The following is a 21,174-nucleotide window of genomic DNA, read 5'->3' on the forward strand; positions in this document are numbered from 1 at the left end:
GCCATTTTCATATAACAAACCATATAAAGTAATTTGATTGAAGGCCGTCCCAAGTGCATTGAGAGAAATTGTGTTAAACCAGCAAGCAATATGTTCCTTTGATTCAAAGTGTAAATAAATACTTTTTTTTTTGTTTTTTTTCCGATTAGTTTATCTAAACACATTAAAATCCCAGACGACGGATTCAAAATAATGTTGAGTGTATGATAAATCCAAATATTATTTCACCTTACCAAAAGCCTTATCTCAAGACCTGACATTGCCCATATTTCAAAGTGAATACTACTACCGATTTAAACACTTAACTTGCACGATGGGAAGGATTGCAACGTTTTCTTTGTTCCTTTTTCTTCTGGTTGATTTTTGTGGAATTCATGCAGCTAATTTTACAAGGTAGGTCAAAATATAATTGGCTCTAATCAAATCACATGAGTTGTTCATATACTAAAGCATGAGTAAAAATAAAAAAGTAATCATTGTACATATTACTATGTAACTAAGTACATACGTAAGTAAATTATTTTTCTTGTTACATGTGTGACCAGTTTTGCAAAACTCCATACAAATTTCATAGGGACCTTTACGTCATTTAGATCTGCAAATTACCGACATATCTTAACTTTATAGCAAACAAAAAAAAAAAAAAGGATCTGAAAATGAAAAAAAAAAGGATTTGAAAATGTATATTTTGAAAGTTCACAGACATAGTCCCAAAGATAAGCTCGAGATATATCCTTACCAACCTGAGACCAGCACTGATGCAAAACGATGAACTCCCGAAGTCTCATTCTGCGTTTGTGGAAATCGGGTTTTCATTTTAATCAGACTATACAGATGCTGTTTATCTATAATAATGATAAGAATGATAATAAAGTAACTATATTTAACAGCGATAACATATTTACCTATAGCCATTCTAACATTTGATCCTCTAAAGTAATGATTTAAAATATCTATCCTTCGTATGGAGATGAGGTAAACTAACGTACTATAAACAAACAAATCCTTAAACATTATGTAGTAGTATGAAAGGAATTTAATTCATAGGAATCATCAGAAGATAAAAGTATGAACAATGATTCAAGAATAAATGCTAATTGTAATCTGCGCACCCAAACCCTTAAAACTTTTATATGAGAAATGTACAGGAACACATTTGTTTACATTTGAAAAGATACGATATTGTTTTTATTTCTGCAAATTAGATATTTTGTATAACAGAAACAGACAAAAGAAAACATAACAATACATTATATAAAAGTTTTATTGCAAACACAATTACACCACCAACTTAAAGGCCTAGATTTTGGCAGTGGGCCAAGGGATTTCTGTCTTCACCAGCACAGTTGGGGGCTAATGACCATCATAGTATGGTTCCAATTAACAAGGGTCATGTTTATTGGAGAGTCAGTCTACCTTACAAGTGTATCAGTTAGTGAGAAGGGGAAGCAATGTGATTTATCTTAAATTGATATATTATTCATAATTTTTAAAGTTATACTAGTTTTTTTTTGGCATTTCTATGTAAAGAAAAATATTTGTTGATCAAACACAATAATAAGATAATCAGAAACTTATTTTCACAATAATGAGATAATGATAAACTTACTTAGAGAAATATGCCAGTTTTTATTTTTTCAAAGTCTGTCTGGAGAATTGTGATATTTCAGAAAATTGTGACTTTCACTCATCTAAAGCTTGCAGAATACTGTAAATAACATTTGTCTAAAAATTGAAAACAGTATGTGCATTTCAAAGTTACAAAGCAAAGCATGAACAAAGTCACTTTTGGCAACATACTGATAACGAAAATTCAGTATAGATGTAACACAATAATTTTAAGTTCAAATAATGTTGATTATATGAATACAAAAAAAAAACAGTTTCCAGTTAGAAAAATATTGTTTGTCAGCACAAAGAACTCCTAAAGTTTTCACTATAGTTGTGTTTTATTATAATTATTATTTTCAATATTATTACTGTACCATTAATCATCCTAATATAATATATATGTAATATAATAATAATAATTATTATTATTATTATTATTATTATTATATTAAAGTAATACTTTCTTAATTCCTCATTCACTGAAGAAAAATTAATTTCTTTCAACTCCACTGCACACATCTTTATTGTCTAGTTGGAGTCCCTGCTGTGCTAATTGCCCTCTAATCAGTTGCTATTACATAATCGCTGATAAGCAGCAGATAAGATGGGAGTTGTATATTGGATTTGGGTGGGGGGGGGGGGGGGGGCACTTATACAGTAGTGAATCTAGGCCTTTAAATATAATGTTCCCTATACCATATCACACATACATAAAACACGAAAAACAGTTCAGTATTTACCTTGACAACTGACGTTACAAAGCATATAGTTCGTTCATTGTTCCTTTTAACTTGTGTCATACAGGTCACAGATAAATGCAATGTAGGATTATTATTAGTGTCACTGATTTATCTCTAGTAATATGTCTACGTAAGGGTGTTCATTCAACAGCTTGGGACAAACTGCTGAGAATGACTTTTCATTTCTATCTAGGATTTTTGACACTATGTCTATATGACTTACTATAGGGATTTTCTCAAACTGTATATGAGGAATTTATGCATAACAGAACAGTGGCATATTTAGCATGGATCCGATTCGAATGCAGTAATACTGTTTCCATTTATAATATCTGAGAAAAGACAGTTATTGATTTATTGATATCCGTTTTACTGTATATGAATTACAAATATATTTTGTCTTACAAGCATTCTTAACAGCGTGGGCGCATTTTTTTTTTAAAACAAAATACTCTTTTTACCTTTTATATCACCTATTGATTAATGTATCTACTCAAATCGTTCGACTACTGTATTTATGAACAAGAATCTGTATCGCAAACTTGTACTGTTTTATTTGAAATGCTCCAGTTTATTTATATGCTTGCTGTCAATTTCTTGATGTTCTAGTCAGTATTCGCTAGCAGTGAAAATGGCTGTTGATTCAAAGATCAACATATCCTATAATCCAGGATTTGAACCAATGACCTCCTGATTAGGAGACAGACATTCTTTCCCTACACCGCAAGAGGCTCACCTATTTTAGATCAGGCGACCCCTATGCGTAGGGGATCACAACAACATATGTTACAAGTTATTACTTATTTGAATATTTGGTATCAGACAATGTATATAGCGTATATGGAAACATGGAGTTTTGTATTGTTTCACTCACGACGCTGAAATGCTACTGTAGGGCGCACAATTTTGAATATACACGATACGATGCGTGACATTTTAATGCACTGCGGTGAAAAAATGTTGCACGTGGTATTTTATATTCTTTTCCATTTCAAACCCTACAAATTCAGTTTTATATGGTTCGCGTTGTCGTCCTAAGGGCGAAATCGCGAAAACACGATATTTTTACGCGAAAACGCGATACTTTGACGCGAAACACGATGCTATAACGCGAAAACACGAAGCAAATAATATCGCGTTTTCGCTCTGTTAATATCGTGTTTTCGCGATTTCGCCCTCGATCTGCCATCGTCTTTTCGTGTTTTCGCCTTCGTGGTAAGTAGGGCGAAAACGCGAAAACACGATATGATAGCGCGAAAACGCGATATTTTTTTATCGTGTTTTCGCGATCTTGTATCGTGTTTTCGCGTTTTCGCACTCTCAACTGCAAGGGCGAAACCGCGAAAACACGATGTTTTAATATCGTAATTTCGCCTTCAAACGCTTGCAAGACAATTCGAGAGACAGTAAATTCGAGAGACGCGATCTTAGGATATTTAGAGTTTTTTTTTTTTCGTATCGGCAATAGATCCACTTTTCTAGTCACAAATGTAACATAACATATTATTCATTTCGTATTAAAACGCACATATACATTTATAGCCAAACTATTTTAACATAGATGAAGTATTTTTAGCTTATCTGATTTTTTGAAAAAAAATGATGAGTTATTGTCATCACTTGATCGGTGTCGGCGTCGGCGTCGGAGTCGGCGTCTGCGTCAGCGTTGCCTGGTTAAGTTTTATGTTTAGGTCAGCTTATCTCCTAAACTATCAAAGCTATTGCTTTGAAACTTGCAACACTTGTTCACCATCATAAGCTGATCCTGTACAGCAAGAAACATAACTCCATCCTGCTTTTTGCAAGATTTATGGCCCCTTTTGTACTTAGAAAATATCAGATTTCTTGGTTAAGTTTTATGTTTAGGTCAACTTTTTCTCTTAAACTATCAAAGCTATTGCTTTGAAACTTGCAACACTTGTTCACCATCATAAGTTGACCCTGTACAGCAAGCAACATAACTCCATCCTGCTTTTTGCAATAATTATTGCCCCTTTTGGACTTAGAAAATCATTTTCTTGGTTGAGTATTATGTTTAAGTCAACTTTTCTCCTAAACTATTAAAGCTATTGCTTTAAAACTTGCAACAGTTTTTCACCATCATAAGTGGACACTGTACAGCAAGAAACATAACTCCATCCTGCTTTTTGCAATAATTATTGCCCCTTTTGGACTTAGAAAATCATTTTCTTGGTTGAGTATTATGTTTAAGTCAACTTTTCTCATAAACTATTAAAGCTATTGCTTTAAAACTTGCAACAGTTTTTCACCATCATAAGTGGACACTGTACATCAAGAAACATAACTCTATCCTGCTTTTTGCAAGATTTATGGCCCCTTTTGGACTTAGAAAATATCAGATTTCTTGGTTAAGTTTTATGTTTAGGTCAACTTTTTCTCTTAAACTATCAAAGCTATTGCTTTGAAACTTGCAACACTTGTTCACCATCATAAGCTGACCCTGTACATCAAGACACATATCTCCATCCTGCTTTTTGCAATAATTATTGCCCCTTTTGGACTTAGAAAATCAGCTGTCTTGGTTGAGTATTATGTTTAAGTCACCTTTTCTCCTAAACTATCAAAGCTATTGCTTTAAAACTTGCAACAGTTTTTCACCATCATAAGCGGACGCTTTTTGCAAGAATGTTGGCCCTTTTTAGACTTAGAAAATCATTTGAGGACAATATTTATATTATACAAAAAAAAAATCAGATGAGCGTCAGCACCCGCAAGGTGGTGCTCTTGTTAAAGATGTTCTGTTCAGTAGGACATGTGACCTTTTCAGAGAAAATTTTGATAGAAAGTATGTATACAAAGTAAAACACAAGATATTCGATAATATTTTTGCAAACAGAAAACTTTCTACTTTGCAGATATTATCAAAACTTCTAATCACCGTTTTGAATTATGTTCATATAAATTAGAATATATAGCCAACTAAAATGTATATTTCTATCTGCTTTTTTAGATATTATGATATATGTCTAAAAATTCTGTCTGATTTGAAAACATTATTGAAATTATTTCATTTGTCAACATTTTAACAATTACATTTTTAGAAAAATAGTGACAGTTTAATTTATTATACGCATGAACACCAATGATTCATACATAGATTTTCGATCATATATGACGAGTCTAGGCTATATTTTATGTTATCCAGAACAATGAAGTTACTTCATTACTTTCGGTTTATAAAATTGTGCAGAACTAATTTATGTAGAACCATGCTTTAAATTGTTCCTTTGCATAATTTTTCAAATGTTATAATTTCATTCAAATATTACAAAAACAAAATAACTCTGCCAGTACCCCGACATCTTTCCAAATAAGATCTAGACTTGTAACTGAATTAAATTCAGTTATTCATAAAACAATGCAATTTTACAACGGTACCCATGTATTGTCTTGGAATTGAAAATGTGTCTCAAAATTCAAATTTTGCTGCACTTATGATTGATTAACAATAGATTGAACTAGCTAGGACTACGCCAACAACGATCAATAAATAATGAATAGAATGAACTTGAATACATGTTTATCTTAAAATCACGTTCACATTCCTTTCGGTCATTTTTTTTCGAAAAGGCCGAGAAGAAGGATGCCAAATTTTCACGAATGTTTTACCAATAAAACAGGAACAATAAAACAATTAGTCCTGTTTCAAATGTGTTTTCACTGAAAAAATAATCATATAAAATATACAAAATATACACGCTTTTACCATTTTTTTTTCAGACCGTTTGGATACTCTCTGATTATGTACACACCAACACATTTTAAATTTGAAAATGATGTTGTTTTTTTTAACTTTCCTTATATGGAACTTCTTTGGTCCAAACCTTTAGATATTGCTCGACAGAGTTGTATTAAAGACTTGTACATGGTATATCGTCATGCATATAATAAACAACATCTGCCCCAAATTGAAATTGCTTCTTTTAACTCCCGCTAGTTGTCAAAGGATATTTTTTCATTTTAAGGACAATCTATCGCAGATTCCATCTGTAGTAGATGACATACAAACATATATACCTAGACAGACAGACAGACTGACAGACAAAACGACAGACAAAACGACACACAATATATGGATAAAATATAGAGAGAGCATTTTATGACACTGGGCTTATTCTCAACTGATCACGAAACTCAAGCCGATGTGCTATTTACATTTTTTTGCAAATAAAGTATTGATGCGATTTGGGTGGTTCTATTTCAATCAGTAGACAGTGTGAAAATGTAAAAGAAACAAGTTTTATTTCGCATAATAGCAAAATATTCAATATGTTTTATATTGTTGTAAATCTGAATGCAAGCATTTTTCTGACTATATATAGCGCCATATGGAAACTATAACTGACTCCCGGCATGCAGAGCTTTACCAGTTTCTATCTTTGTCTAACCTTGTAGCTATTTGAGAAGCGATATGACTTTAATTCACAACAATGTAAAAGTGTGCCATTGTGTTTCCCGCCAATCCAAAAAAAAATTTCTTCGTGGGTGGGGGGGGGGGGGGGGGGGGGGGAGGGGCTTAACTTGAGATTTTGACGATGACATCTTAAAGTTGATAATTTGATTTGTTATTCTATTAGTATGTTACCATTTTCTAAGTGCAGATGCGGCTAAACATTGCCGTTTTATACACTTAGTGCGTGTTTTTCAACAAGAGCATCGCCTAGATTCACACAATATTTTTATATATATACTTACAAAAAAGAGGAATACATTTAGAGACATTTCCCTGCTCTAAATAAAATACTTGTAAACTGGTACGTAAGTATATCCTTCAGACTGCCTTCTTGTTATAAAATAGATTTCATGTAAAAACACATTCAATAGTCTTAGCAAGTTCTACCTTATTTGACTGATGAAAAGGTGACAGGCGAGCAAGCATATACATTGATTGAATAACAGTTATCTTAATATTAAAAAGAATCAAAACCTATATCACCTTCAAAAAGAAAAGATCAACTCGATCCCGATTTCATCATTCTATTACATGTTATACATATTATCTTTATTAATTTACTCTAAAATGGATTAATAACTACACTGCTACTTATTTTAACCTCCCTGCATATCACAGAATAAGTGTTCAAAAAAAGGATTAGAATGGGGTTGAAATGTCCAAGGAGGGGTTGAAATGTCCAATGAGTTGGGGTTGAAGTGTATCGGGGTCGAATTTACGGTCTCTCGGAAGTCCAACCGAAAGGCGAAATTACGATATTAAAACATCGTATTTTGGCGCTTTCGCCTTTGCAGTTGAGAGGGCGAAAATGCGAAAACACGATACAAGATCGCGAAAACACGATACAAAAAATATCGCGTTTTCGCGCTATCAATATCGTGTTTTCGCGTTTTCGCCCTACTTGCCACGAAGGCGAAAACACGAAAAAACGATGGCAGATCGAGGGTGAAAACGCGAAAACACGATATTAACAGCGCAAAAACGCGATATTATTTGCTTCGTGTTTTCGCGTTAAAGCATCGTGTTTTCGCGTCAAAACATTGCGTTTTCGCGTAAAAATATCGTGTTTTCGCGATTTCGCCCTTAGGAAGACAATGCGAAACTGCGATGGCCCCAACGGAACACCGTAGTATTCATTTAGTTTTCCTGGTCTGCCTATCATGATATACCTGATGACTACATTATGAATTTTTAAACCAATATTAACCTTGAGTTTTCATGAGTTTAAATCTTTGTTTAAGTTCCCTGAAACCGAGTATCTACACATACCATATATGCATGTGTTCGAAAAGGTACTCGAATAAAAAGGCTGTGTCAATAATGATAAAAGGCTATTCTAGACTGGTAAGCTGGTTGTATTTAATGACCACAAAGAAATGCTCAAATGGTGTCCTTGGAGTTGACTAAGTCAAATAATTTCGTTGACAATTCTATGCATGTACTGGCCATAAAAGATTTTTGGCGTATGATTGGAATTTTGACCTTGAAACAATTTTCGATCTCAGCTGGGTTTTAGGATGAAATTTTGACAGCTAGTTTTAATGGTACTTAAAGATTAAATTCCACTTGAGACTGACAATCCATACTGAATAGTCACTTGCAACTAGTCATGAACTTTAAACTTAAATTTCAAATTACAATCTTTATATCAATCACAAAGCTTTATTATCAAACTCAGCTGAGATTCAACATGTTTTGAAAACAGAAGTCCGGGAATTCAATCTTGGCGTGACTCGAAACTGTTATAATCATTTTTCAAAAGCCGATATCAGATTATGTAAATACGAGGTAGCTATTCTTTTTGGTTTTTTTTTGTTTGTTTTATTTTCAAACATGCTGATACATAACATAATTCAGGATGTTTTCGGTAATGTACCGGATCTCGTTTTGACGGGGATGAAAGATACATGTTTTTAACAGTATGAGAACTTCCTGTATGTTTAGACAAAGTGTTGAACTAAATCATTCAAGCTATTTCATTAAAACTTCATTTTAAGGTACATTCTACAATTATCAAAATTAGTGAAAAACAATGACATTTTCCGTACAGAGGTATACGAGAAAACAGTATTAATACTGCTTTTCACAATAATATTTTGTACTGCTTTTTTCTTATCTTGATGCTAGAAAAATCAAGTCAAGGAATCGTATGGAAGGACACAAATTAAAACCAAACTGTTTTTATAGGAATCGCCGTTATCTTCAAATCCATGTTTCTAGTTGCACTTTTTTAATGCATGAACTTATTAAGGTAAAGTATTACCGTAGTACAGTGGGTTTGAATCTTCACATGTCGTGTCGTTCGAGTCGCGCGGAAGATAGGTAAAGCCAGAAATGTCTCAATCTCAAAACAAAATGTTAAAGCATACGGATATTTGAAGAACATGCTAAATGCAAGTAAAATGTGACAGAGTATTTAGCCGAATCTAGAGGCATCCTACATGTAGACATCGTTAAATATGTCATTAACTAAAAATAATAGAACATGACATCTGAAAATTGCGATTACGTTAAGTATAGGCTTTTTAATATCCATATATTTTCAAGCGAATGTATTAGCAGATATAATTAAAGGCAAAAGTTACTACCCATATAGGTGAAAGAAACATATATACTACAGGTACGTTTTCTTTCTTGCGAACCTTTAAATATTTTGAGAACCCCCTACGGTAAGTACGCAGTCCGCTGTCCGCAGTCCGCGTCGAAGTAAGTTCAAAGTCTCTATTACCCCATACGACACAGCTATATACAAACTGAAACTGAAACTGATTAATTTGATTAAACGCCCATTTCTATACAATGACATATTACATTGATAATAAACAGAGACGAATATATGAAATATGATATACAGTTAATACTTCTGTTGGGATATGTTTTGAGAGCAATTGGAATAATGTTATTTTAGTAAATTATTGATTCACAGTTGATCTATCTGTCTATTCTAAGTTAAGTAGTTACCAAAATATAGATTCCTGACAGCTTTTGAGTATTTAAACATGTGGTAGTATTTAATCCTCATTTGAATTACCAATATGTGGTATTTTTGTTTTTCTTAACAGTACTTAAAATCATAACTGATTATTTTTCTAAATTAACTACTTTAGTCATCAGCAAGCATATCTGTATCACAATTATTTATAAAAAGTAGTAAGTCATTTATAAATAGATGCGTGTCCATAGGACACATAATACCTCCATTGTCTGTCTCTGTACATGGTTTCATGACTCTAGGAAAGATAAATGCCACACAAACTTTTAAGCGCTTTATGCGTATTTTCACTCGGTCAAGCACCATACCTCTGGTCTAGCTGAGTGAAATCTCGAAAAAACAGCACCAGGTGCACAACACCACATGGTTTATCTCAATATTCTGATGTTTCATGACTCTAAGTCAATCACATTGTTAGATACCTGGAAAAAAAAACAACAATTTTATGCCCCAAAACACATATTTTTTGACTAAGACAAGGGCCATAACTTTGGTCGTGCAGAATGAAATTTCAGAGAAAACACCAGATGCACAATTAGAGGTTATTAGCTTTGTATCGGGAAATATGCACGAGTTCTTCAGCGGAAATATTGCGCGACTTTAGGAGCGCAATATTCTTCAAACGAAGAACGAGTATGTAATAACTTGATATATAACAATCCCCTTATGTTTTATTACTCTAAGTCAAATCCTTTTTGAGATACATGCGACACATATTTGTCCGCCCTTTATACATACTATTACATCTGGCTTAATCAAGGGTTATAACTCTGGCCTGACCGATAAAAATCCCAAACAAAACCCCAGGTGTGAACAACTTCACATGCTGAATTATATTCCTATTATGTTTCATTATCCAATGTCTAATACGTTTTAAGACACACATGAGAGTCTCCTGTATGTATATAAACAAAAAATGTTCCTATGGACAGAATATCTTTTACACTTTGTGTACTGACTGGGTATCAAGTTTAAAACGAAATATGTATTAAAAATCATAGGTACCGGTGCTTGATCTTGAATTATCTGCCCTTGAAAATCAGAAAATACAAAAAAAACCCCAAAAACATCCAATTTTCAAGGACAGATAATTCAAAATTAAGCAAGGAAATTGTGCATTTAAATTTATATTTCAGTCATCATTTGCATTCAGTATACAACGATTAAAGAAATTCGGTCTATGGGAAAGAACAGGACTTTGAGGTATCATTTTATCATGTTCGTAGTCAAGGCATTTGTCACATTGTCTATATTAACATTGAGCAAAATTTTCTTACGGACAGAATTTCTTCTTTAATCTGTGTTTACTGACAGAGAATGAAATTAAAAACAGAAATTTAATATAAAGCAAATCATAGAGGTACCCAGCCTTTGTCATGCATTGTCTGCCCATGAAAGTTGGAAAATACTGAAAAATCTATTTTCAAGAGCAGATAATTCAAAATCAAGCACCGGTACCTATGATTTTTAATACATATTTCCGTTTTAAATTTGATACACAGTCAGTACACAAAGTTTTAAGAAATTCTGTCCGTAGGAAATTTTTGCTTATATACATACAGGAGACTGTCAGATGTGTCTTTAAGATACAAGAGATACACACTTTTATGCCCTTTTTGCATATTGTTGACAAAGTCAAGGACCATATCTCTGGTATGGCTGAATAAAATGTCTAAAATAAACCAATGTGCACAACTTCACATACTGAATAATATTCCTGAAATATTTCGTAATTCTAAGTCACATACTTTTTTATACATGGGACACAAACTTCTTGACCCTTTTGAACTTGCCTGAACTTTGTTCAGGGTAAGCTATTAGTATATAGGTGGATGGTCCATTGTCCTGCGTCCTGCGTCAACATTTTTACTTAAACACCACCTTCTCTTAAACTACTCGCCAGAATTACACCAAACGTTGTCACTAGCATCGTGGCGTAGACCTCTATCAATTCTGGTCAAATGGTCCATCTCTGTCTCTTTAAGGGGCCGCCAGCGCTAAAAATAGAAAAACCTTTAAACGGCTTCTTCTGACGAACCGCTTGGTGAATCTTTATCAAACTTGGTCTGTAGCATCATTATAAATTCTTGTTCCAAATTGATTTAAATGGTGGCGCTTGTCCCCTTGTAGGGGCCGCTAGAGCTAAAAATTTAAATGCCTTAAAATGACGTTTTTCATGAACTGCTTGATAAATCTTCATCAAATTTGATATATAGCATCATAAGGTCTTCCACTAACTATGTTGAATTTGGGGCATTAGGTCTCTTTTAGGGGTTGCTAGAGTTAAAAATAGAAAAAAAAATTTAAATGTCTTCGCCTTATGAATTGGATGAAACATCACCTGAAGCATCATTATAATGTCCTAACCAACTTTGTTCAAATGGAGGTACCTGGCTCTTTTAGGGGCCGCTACAGCTCAAAATAGAAATGTCTTTATATGACTTTTTCTCATGACTCGCTTGAAAGATCTTCATCATACTCGATTTGTAGCATCATTTTAACGTCCGCAGCTTACTTTGTTCAATTAGAGATTTTCAACTTACTTCGACGCGGACTGCGGACAGCGGACTGCGTACTTACAGTAGGGGTTTTCTCAAAATATTTAAAAGTTCGCAAAAAAGAAAACATACTTAGGTTATATATGTTTTTCTTACCTATATGTGGAGTTACTTTTGCCTTTATTGTACAAATTAGTGTGCTGTGATATAATCATCTGGTATTATACACTTCATGTGAGGAAGCCATCCAGCCGGCTTGGGAAAGGGTCGGGGGGTTCTCCCCCGGGCCCCGCTCGTGATGAAAAAAAAGGGCACGGAGGGGAAACCGGGGGTGTTCCTCCCACCATTAAAAAAGCGGGAAAATTCGCCATATGACCTATCTTTTTTTGGGCGACTTAAACCAAACCCAAAAAAAAAAAAAAAAAAAAAAAAAAAAAAAAAGGGGTTATTATACAAAATACGTTTACGTTTCAAAATATATGGATAGTGAACAGGCTACAATTAAAACACGTAATCGCAATTTTCAAATGTCAGCTAAATACTCTGCGCTTTTTTACTTGCGAAAAGCAGGTTCTTTTTTTAAAAAACCCCGTATGTTTTAAAAAACTTTTTTTTGTTTTTATTTTTTTGAGACTTTCCCCGGGCTTACTTAAAAAACCGCGCAAAAACAAAACGACACAACTTTTTCAAAACCCCCTGTACTACGTTTAATTCTTTCCTTAATAGTTTATGCATTAAAAAAAACAACTTTTAAAATGGATTTGAAGAAAAAAAAAGCAATTTTTTGGGTTTAAATTAGGTGCCGTCCATCCCTTTCCCTAGACTGTTTTCCCCTACCAACAAAATAAAAAAAAAAAACAAAAAAAAAACGCAGAAAAAAATATTTTTAAAAAAAAAAGAACACACAAAAAAACTTTTCTAAATAAAATGAAAGCCCTTTTAATTTTTTTTTCCCCCAATAGTAAAAAACCCATGTTTTTGTAGATTCTGACAAAAAAGGGTCATTTTTTTTCATAAATTTTTGAAAATTGGTTTTCTAATTTTCGATAAAAAAGAATTTTACTGAAAATTTTAAAAAATTAAACCCTACGGGGAAAGGTCCAAAACATGCATTTTTCCAACCCCCTTTGAAACAAGTTTCCGATACAAACCAATTTTAGAAAAAAACCACCCTGAAAAAATTAGGGATGTATTTTTTGGAAAAAAAGTATAAAAAGGAAATGGCGCTTTGGCACATTTTTTTTTAAATTTTTATTAACAACCTCTTCAAAAAAACCCCAAAGTGACCAATTAAAAAACAAAAGATTTTAATAAAAAATTTTATTAAAATCTTTTGTTTAACCAAATAAGAAAACATATATTTAAAAATAAAACCCAAAAAGGGAAAAAATTTAAGAGATTCTAATTTAAACTCCCCCCTTAAAATAGTTTAAAAAATTTTTATAATTGTTTGTTCATTTACTCTTTGTTGATAACTTTTAGTATTCTATACAAAAAATATAAAGTATATCCCATCTTGTAACTTTTTTAGAAAAATAAACAATAGAAACCCAAACATGGGGTTATTGTTTTTTTTTATTTTGAACTTTGTTGTACTTTCCCTTTGGTAATATTCAATTACCTTTTTCGGGGGAAGGGGGGGCCCCAAATGGATAAAAAGTAAAAAGTATTTAAGTAAAAAACCCAAATTGTGTTCCGGGCCCCAACAAAAGGTCCCCCCAAATTTATGATTCCACTTTCATTTTTGACTTGATTTTGGAAACCGGCGGTCTCCGAGGGGTTTCACTTTTTGGAAAATTTATTTCTACAAATACACCCCAAATTTTTTTTAATTTTTTAATTTTTTTAACCCCTTTTTTTCAATTACAAAGTTGGGAAAGGGTTTTGTTTATAAATTTTATTTTTTTTTAAACCCAATAGGAATTGCCTGAGGGGCCCCCGGGGGGGAAACCCAAATTTTAATTTTTCCCCCTTTTAACAAAGATTTTATCAAAGGGTTTCTAGATAGAAAGCCAGCTTACCCAAAAAGCCCCCTTTTTTTTTGGTCTCTGTTTTGTGTTAATTTAACACCCCGGACCCTTTTAAGTTGCTTTTTTTGTTTAGGCGAAAGTAGGGTTTAAATATCATATTTCTCTTATCATTGGTTCTAAATCATACCTTTCCCCAATAATTTAAACAAACACCAAAAAACGGCAAACCCCAGAGAGGGTTTCCGATGCCGAAGGGGTTTAAATTTTTTTGGGAGCATTTTTGCTCCCTTGGAAAAATTTTGTTTTCCAAAACAAACCAGCTAAAGCTCCCTAAAAATCCACCATTTTGCCCTTGACGGACATTTGTTTTTTTAAAATTGTTTTTTCTAACCCCTTATTATTTCAATAGCCTTTTTAATTTGATTAATTTGTGTTTTTTTTAAAAAGGGAAAGGGAAAGTGTCCATGCATTTTGTTCATGTTTTAAAAAAAAATTATAGGGTTTTTTATTATAAAGTTTTTGCAAAGTTTTTTTTTGGCCCCGTTTAAATTTTACTTATTTTCCAATAAATTTTGATCCCATTAAAATTTTATTTATTTTTTTTTTAAATTTTATTTTTTTTTTAAAAATAACAATTTTCATTTCCAACAGTATTTATTTCAACGGTTTCCTAAATAATAAAATTTGCATAAACAAATTTTGGGTTTGGGCCCTGGTCAGCTTTTAATTAGCTTTTAATGTAATATGCTTAATCTTTTTTATTACTTCCTTTTTATATTAAAAATTAAAATGAACAAATTAAAATAAACTATAAAATTTTTGGATCTATTTAGCAAATTTCCAGGGTCTTATTTGTTTATCATAATAATTAATTCCCTCAAAAATATTCTTGATAACTTGGGATTCGTTCGGGATAAAAAACACCATTCCCAAATTTCAAGACGACAAGATTCAAATTTGTACAATCCCCATTGCTGTATTGTTTTTAAATGAATCTAAAAATTTGGGTTTCGTTTTTGGGGGGAATTACTTTTTTTAGGTCGTTTAAATAAACAAAACATTTTTGGGTTTTTTTTAAACACCAGCTGTTATTCAAAAAGGGTTATATTCGTTTTTGAGTATCGGTTGTTTGTTTTATCTTTTTCCCGAAGGTATGCCATTTTGTTTTTGAAAAATTTTTTAAAAATTGATTTAAAAACCCAAATTTTTTTTAAAAAAAACGGGGAAACCCCATAAAATAATTTTGTTTCAATTCCCCTACCGGATAAAGCAGCATTAGCTCAAAAAATTAATTTCCCATCATCTTTCTGTCAGCTGCAGTGTTTTTTTAATTTTGACTTGGGGTAAAATATTATTTTTTCAAAACCCTGAAAAAATAAATTTAATTTTTTAGGGGAATTTTAGCTTTTACCTCTTTACCCCCCGGGGGATTGTAATTTTCTAGAAGCAAAACCTTTTTTTAAAACCCACCCTTGGGTCCCCTACTTTCACAACAGCTAGTTTTCTAAATAGAAAATTCTTTTGGTTCCAGTTGATTTGCATAACATTAGAAAAATAAACTAAATTTTTTTACATTTTTTAATTTGTATAAATTATTCAATCAATAAAATTTTCCCATTTTTTTTTAACCACAAAACTGACCCCATTAATGAAGCCGATTATTAATTAAAGTAAACCCAATTTGATCCCCGGTCGCAAATTTAGCCCCCTAAATTTAAAAACCAATTCCCGAAATACCCTTTAAAACCCAATCAAAATAGGAGCTTCTATCTTTAATTTTTAAAGTGATACCCTTTTTTGTTGTTTTTTTAAAACTTTATTTCCCAAGAAAAATATTAAAGCTGTATCAAATTTGGGGAAAATAATGGGAGTTAGTTCGTATTTTTCCACAATATTTTTTTGTTCTAAACATGTATATATTATATATTTTTTTTTTTAAAAATTTAACCTGTAATACTTTAAACGCGTCCCCGACCTGAAATTTATTCATTTATTCTATTTAATATCCTCCCCTTATTTTTTTTTAAAAACTGTTTTTTTTTTTTCTTGTAATTCCTTAAAAATTTAAAAAACCCAAAACGCCGGAGCGGGTTTTTTTTTTAAAAATTTTTCAAAAAATTTTATTAGCAGTAAATTTCCAATTTTCCATTCCCAACCCTTTTTCTGTTCCATTTCAAACGCGGCTTTTCCTCCCTGTTTAAAAGGGGCTTTTTTTCCCAGCTGTGTTTAAGGAAGATCAACTCCACTTAAAAAACAATTTCTTTTAAATTTCAAATCCCCAAAACCAATATATATTTTTTTCCCCTGTGTGAGCATCAAACAAAATAAATTTTCCTTTATTTTTATCATAAACTTTCTTTTTTATACTTTAAATATAAAACAAAATTTAAATAATTTCTTTTTAATTTAAAAAACTTGCCCTCAACCTCTTTAAAAAATTTAATTATTTCTACCAAATTTTATCTGTAATTAATTCTATTAAAATTTATAAATTTTTTTTAATTTTCAGAAATCCAACCTTTTTGGTTTATTTTGAAAAACGGATAAGCTCGGTTAAATTGCAGTACTTAAAGCATAGAAAAATATCACAAAAATTACCATCAACAAGTAAATTTAAATTCAAAAGATCACAATGTATAAATTTTTACCCACAGATTTTATTTAAATTTTGGGGTGTATTTCCCCCATTCGGGATTTCTAAATGTTTTTTTCTCAAACCCAAGCAAATGTATAAAAATTTGACATTCTTAAATCTAAACAAAAAAATTAACTTTAATTTAAATCAAAATCTTTAAAACTACCTAAATAAAATTTCCAAACTTTTTTGAGCAATGTCTGATTTATAAAATTTCATAATCATCATTTTTTAAAAAAGTTTCCCTTATAAATTTAAATCAGTGTTTGTAAAAAACTTTTGTAAAAAATAATATTTCCCAATTCTTACTATTTTTAAAAAGGGAATTCTTTTATTATCATTTTCACACTAATTTTATGCCAAAAAAAGTCATAGTTTTAAAAACCTATCTCAACCAAAGCCTAAGTTTTTTTTTTATCAAAAAAATTAAAGAACAAACCAAACCCGGATTGAAAATTACTCGGAGTTTTTTAAATTATCTTTTTTAACTGTTTCAGAACTTAATACATTTTTTTTTCCCCTTTAAATTTTAAGAAAAATATTTTTTAAAAAACCATTTCTGTTTTTCGGGAAAGAGTGAATTTTTTTAAAATTGTCTACTACCCTAATCCCCTCTTTTTTATTCTTCAATTTTTCCCCACATAAAATTTGGAACCCCCCAAAAAAACCCAATCTTTAAACCCAAATTTCCCTTTCGGGTACATGGACAAACTTTAAAAAACCCTGCCCCCAAATTATTTTTTTAAAAAATTTTCATAGACTTTTATTAAAAGGGTAACCCTGTTTTTTCTTTTAAATTTTTAAAATATTTTTCTAGAAGGGAATTTGAATGTTTTTTTTTTTATTGTTATATCTTTTTTTAATTTAAAAACCCTTTTAAATCATTTTTAAACTTTAGTATTTAAAAAACTTTTTTTCCCAGTTATTCTATTTAGGATGAATTTTTGACTATAAATTTTATTAAGATCAATAATTAAATTTTCATATCCCAAATTTTGGGAAACTTTATATGGATTATGAACTTATTCCTTTCCTATGTAGAAGACATCCCCAAAATTTAAAATTTTAAACCCGGGATTTTTGATTTTATGGTTTTTTTCGTTCTGTCTTAATTTTCTACTTTTCTTGCTTTTTTTGGATTTTTGATTTTGATTTTCCCGGGTTTTTAAAACCATTTAGCTTTTAATATTTTCAGTAACGCCCTCTATTGAAATTTGAAAAATTGTTTTTTAAATTCCTTTTTTACCCGGTTGGGTTTCTTGCAGTAAAAAAATCAAAAATTTCGGGGTTTGGAAAATTAAAAATTCTTCAAAAACATCTTTAAATCCAGGGGAAGCTCTAAATTTACTGAAGGTTTTTCTTTGTTTTTGTCTTTTTCCCAAATTTTTTGGGCCCTTACTCCCAAAATTTCTTCTTTAGAAATGAGTTAACAGACCCAATCCCCCCCATTTTTTGGTAACAAAAGTCTTTTCAAATTTTTTAAATTTTCTTCTTTGATAATTTATTATAATCTTTTCCCCCATTAAATATCTGTTTGGTGGGGGCCCCCTGCGGGAAATTTCCCACTTTTCTCCCATAATTTTTCTAATTTTTTAAACATTTTGGGGAAAACCCGCCCCAAGGGGAATCCCCCCAAATATGGGTGTAAAAGGAGTTGTTTTTAAAAGTTGTTTTTTTTTAAATTCTTTTTTTGCTTCCCTTTTTATAATTCAGTAAAATCTTCTATATATTTTTTGGAAGTAACGTAATTGCCCCTTTAATTTCCAGTAATGTTTTTTAACGACTTGAAAATTTTTTCTTTTGATTTTTTTCCTTCAAATTTGGGGTTTAAAAATTTTTCGTGACAATCACGTTTTGTAGTTTTTCCAAATTTTTTTCCCCTTTTATTATTCTTCTTAAGTTTCCTAAATTTTTTGCCCGACTAAGTTTTTTCTTTTTCTCATTTCATTAATTTTTGAGGGCCCATTTATAAATAATGTAAGTTTAATGTAAAATAATTAAGATAATGAAAGATAATGTAAATAATGTATTATTTTTAAAATAAATGGAAATTCCAAATTATGATACAAAAGAAATTTAAATCCAATAAACTTGAAAAAAACTTACCTTTTTTATGCCGGATTAAGGTTTTAGAAAATGTTAATTTTTTGGGGAAATCTTCGGGATCTGGAAAAAAAATACTTTAAATGAATATATACGAGAACTCTTATATTTAGGGAAAAATTTAAATACTTGTATCAAAAAACCTTTAAAAAATTTAATATCAGGTTTAAATTTTAAAATTTTAAAAAGAAATTCCCCAAAAAAAAAAAATAAAATAAATCCAAATGAAAATAATTAATTTTCAGCTGATTCCCAACCCAATTAAAACCCTGTGAGAATCTTGAACAAAAAAAAAAAAATTTATAATTTTTAAAGAGGGGATGTGAAAAAAAAGGGTTTTCAGAAAAAAAACAAAACACTTAATTAAAGGACGTCAAAAAACTTTGTGTTATTTTTTAAGGGCAGTCAAAAATAAAAAAAAAAAAGTTTTCCCGGTTTAAAAGTTCAAATTTTTTTTTATTTAAAAGGGCCCAAGAAACGAAAAAATGAAATGATTTGTAAAAAAAAAAATTTTAAACCCCTAACTCTTTTGCTAATGTAAAAAACCCAAAAATATGATTTTTAATAAATTGACAAACCAAGGAATTTTTTAAAAAAAAATTTTAAGGGAAAATATATAGAGGGAGTTTTTAATGATGAAAAACCCAAATTTAAATCAACCCGACGTATAAATAAATTTAAAAAATTTGATTTTTTTTTTTAAAAGGGATTATGTACAAAAAAACTTTTAAAAAAACTTAAAAAAGGAATGGGAATCAATTTCCCACGGGAAAAAAGGGAACTTGATAACACAATAAAAACAGAGCATTAGATTGGGGGGGTAAAACCCTTTATAAACCTGGGAAATCCAGAAAAACCAACGATCCCAGTTTCGAGACGATTTATTTTAAAAAAAAATTTTCAAGGGGGAATAAATGATTATAATCTTGAAGAAAATTAAAAAAATATAAAACAGCCCATTAGAAACAGAAGGAAAGAATTTTGAAAAATTTAAAAACAAAAGATTTTAAAAATAATTCATATCAATATTTCCCAATTTTACAAGAAAAAATTGAAAAAGAAATAAAAGCTAGGGGTTTGTTCTATTAAAGAACTTGAAGGGGAAATCAAAAATTTGACAAAAGAAAACAAAAAAGAATATTTCGAGTCAATTTAAATTTTTTATCAATCAAATTAAAGAATAAAAGAAAGTATGTTTAAAACTGAAGAACAAAAAAAAAGACAAGATTATTAAAACCAAAAAAGAAAAAGTTACAAAATATGTATCAGTTAGAAATAAAAAACAAAATTCTAAAGGGGAAAAAAAAACACCAAAAATTACTCGATACTTTTTTCAAAAAAATTTGCGAATAAAAACCCTAAATTAAAAAAGGCAGCTTCATGACACAAACTTTAAAAAACCCTTTAAAAAAAGGGGCTTAATTCTAAAAATAGATATTTTTAAAAAACAAATTCAAATTTTGGTTTATTTACGTTGATATCCGTAAAATTTTAAAGTATGCGGGACTTAAGTAATTTTAAAAAAAAAAAAAATACAAAAATTTAACGCGGGTTTAATTTTAAAGTTAAGAACAAAAATGAACTGGACCATGTAGTTAAAAAAACAGTTAAAAAAGGAAAACAAAAATATAATTAATGATCACAGAAAACTTGGGGAAAAAAACAACTCCGGGTCTTGATTAGTACGGTTAAAACACGCGTAAAGTACGGGAATTTAAAAACACTTACAGGTTTTTTACAAGAAATATCAAAAGAAATTTTTTGATAAAATTAAAAAAAAAAATATCTGGACCGGGATTGAAATACGCTAAACAAAGGGAAAAATCAATTACGGGTAATACCCAAGAATTACCACCAATTCAGAAGAAATTTCAAAAATAAAAAATTTTTCTTAAAAAAGAAAAAACAATTACTAGGGAAAAAAGAATACTCCTGACAAATTTTTTTTGGGTTTTTGAAGTTGCAAAAACAAAAGAGTTGATGATTTGCTGAAATAATCTGAACAGAAAATAAATTTACAGAATATAAATTTTGAACTGGGGAAAAAATAAAAAGTGAAGTGTTCTTTTTTTAAAAAGCAGTTTTTTAAGGGTTTTTTTGAAAGAACCCGGGCCCGGTTCCTTTACAATCATTTTAATAAAAAAGAAAAAG

At 30.7% G+C, this 21,174-nt stretch overlaps 1 long non-coding RNA gene across 1 annotated transcript in view; it reads left to right on the top strand.

The window, feature by feature from the left end:
- Window positions 1-278: 278 nt before the first annotated feature.
- Window positions 279-21,174, top strand: part of LOC128552303 (uncharacterized) — a 57,153-nt gene continuing 36,257 nt past the window's right edge. Inside the window, exon 1 of the long non-coding RNA XR_008369033.1 lies at window positions 279-393. This is a non-coding gene — a long non-coding RNA (uncharacterized LOC128552303). The remainder of the gene's footprint in view (window positions 394-21,174) is intronic.

Source organism: Mercenaria mercenaria, unplaced genomic scaffold (assembly GCF_021730395.1).
Source record: "Mercenaria mercenaria strain notata unplaced genomic scaffold, MADL_Memer_1 contig_2255, whole genome shotgun sequence".
NCBI classification, from domain to species: domain Eukaryota; kingdom Metazoa; phylum Mollusca; class Bivalvia; order Venerida; family Veneridae; genus Mercenaria; species Mercenaria mercenaria.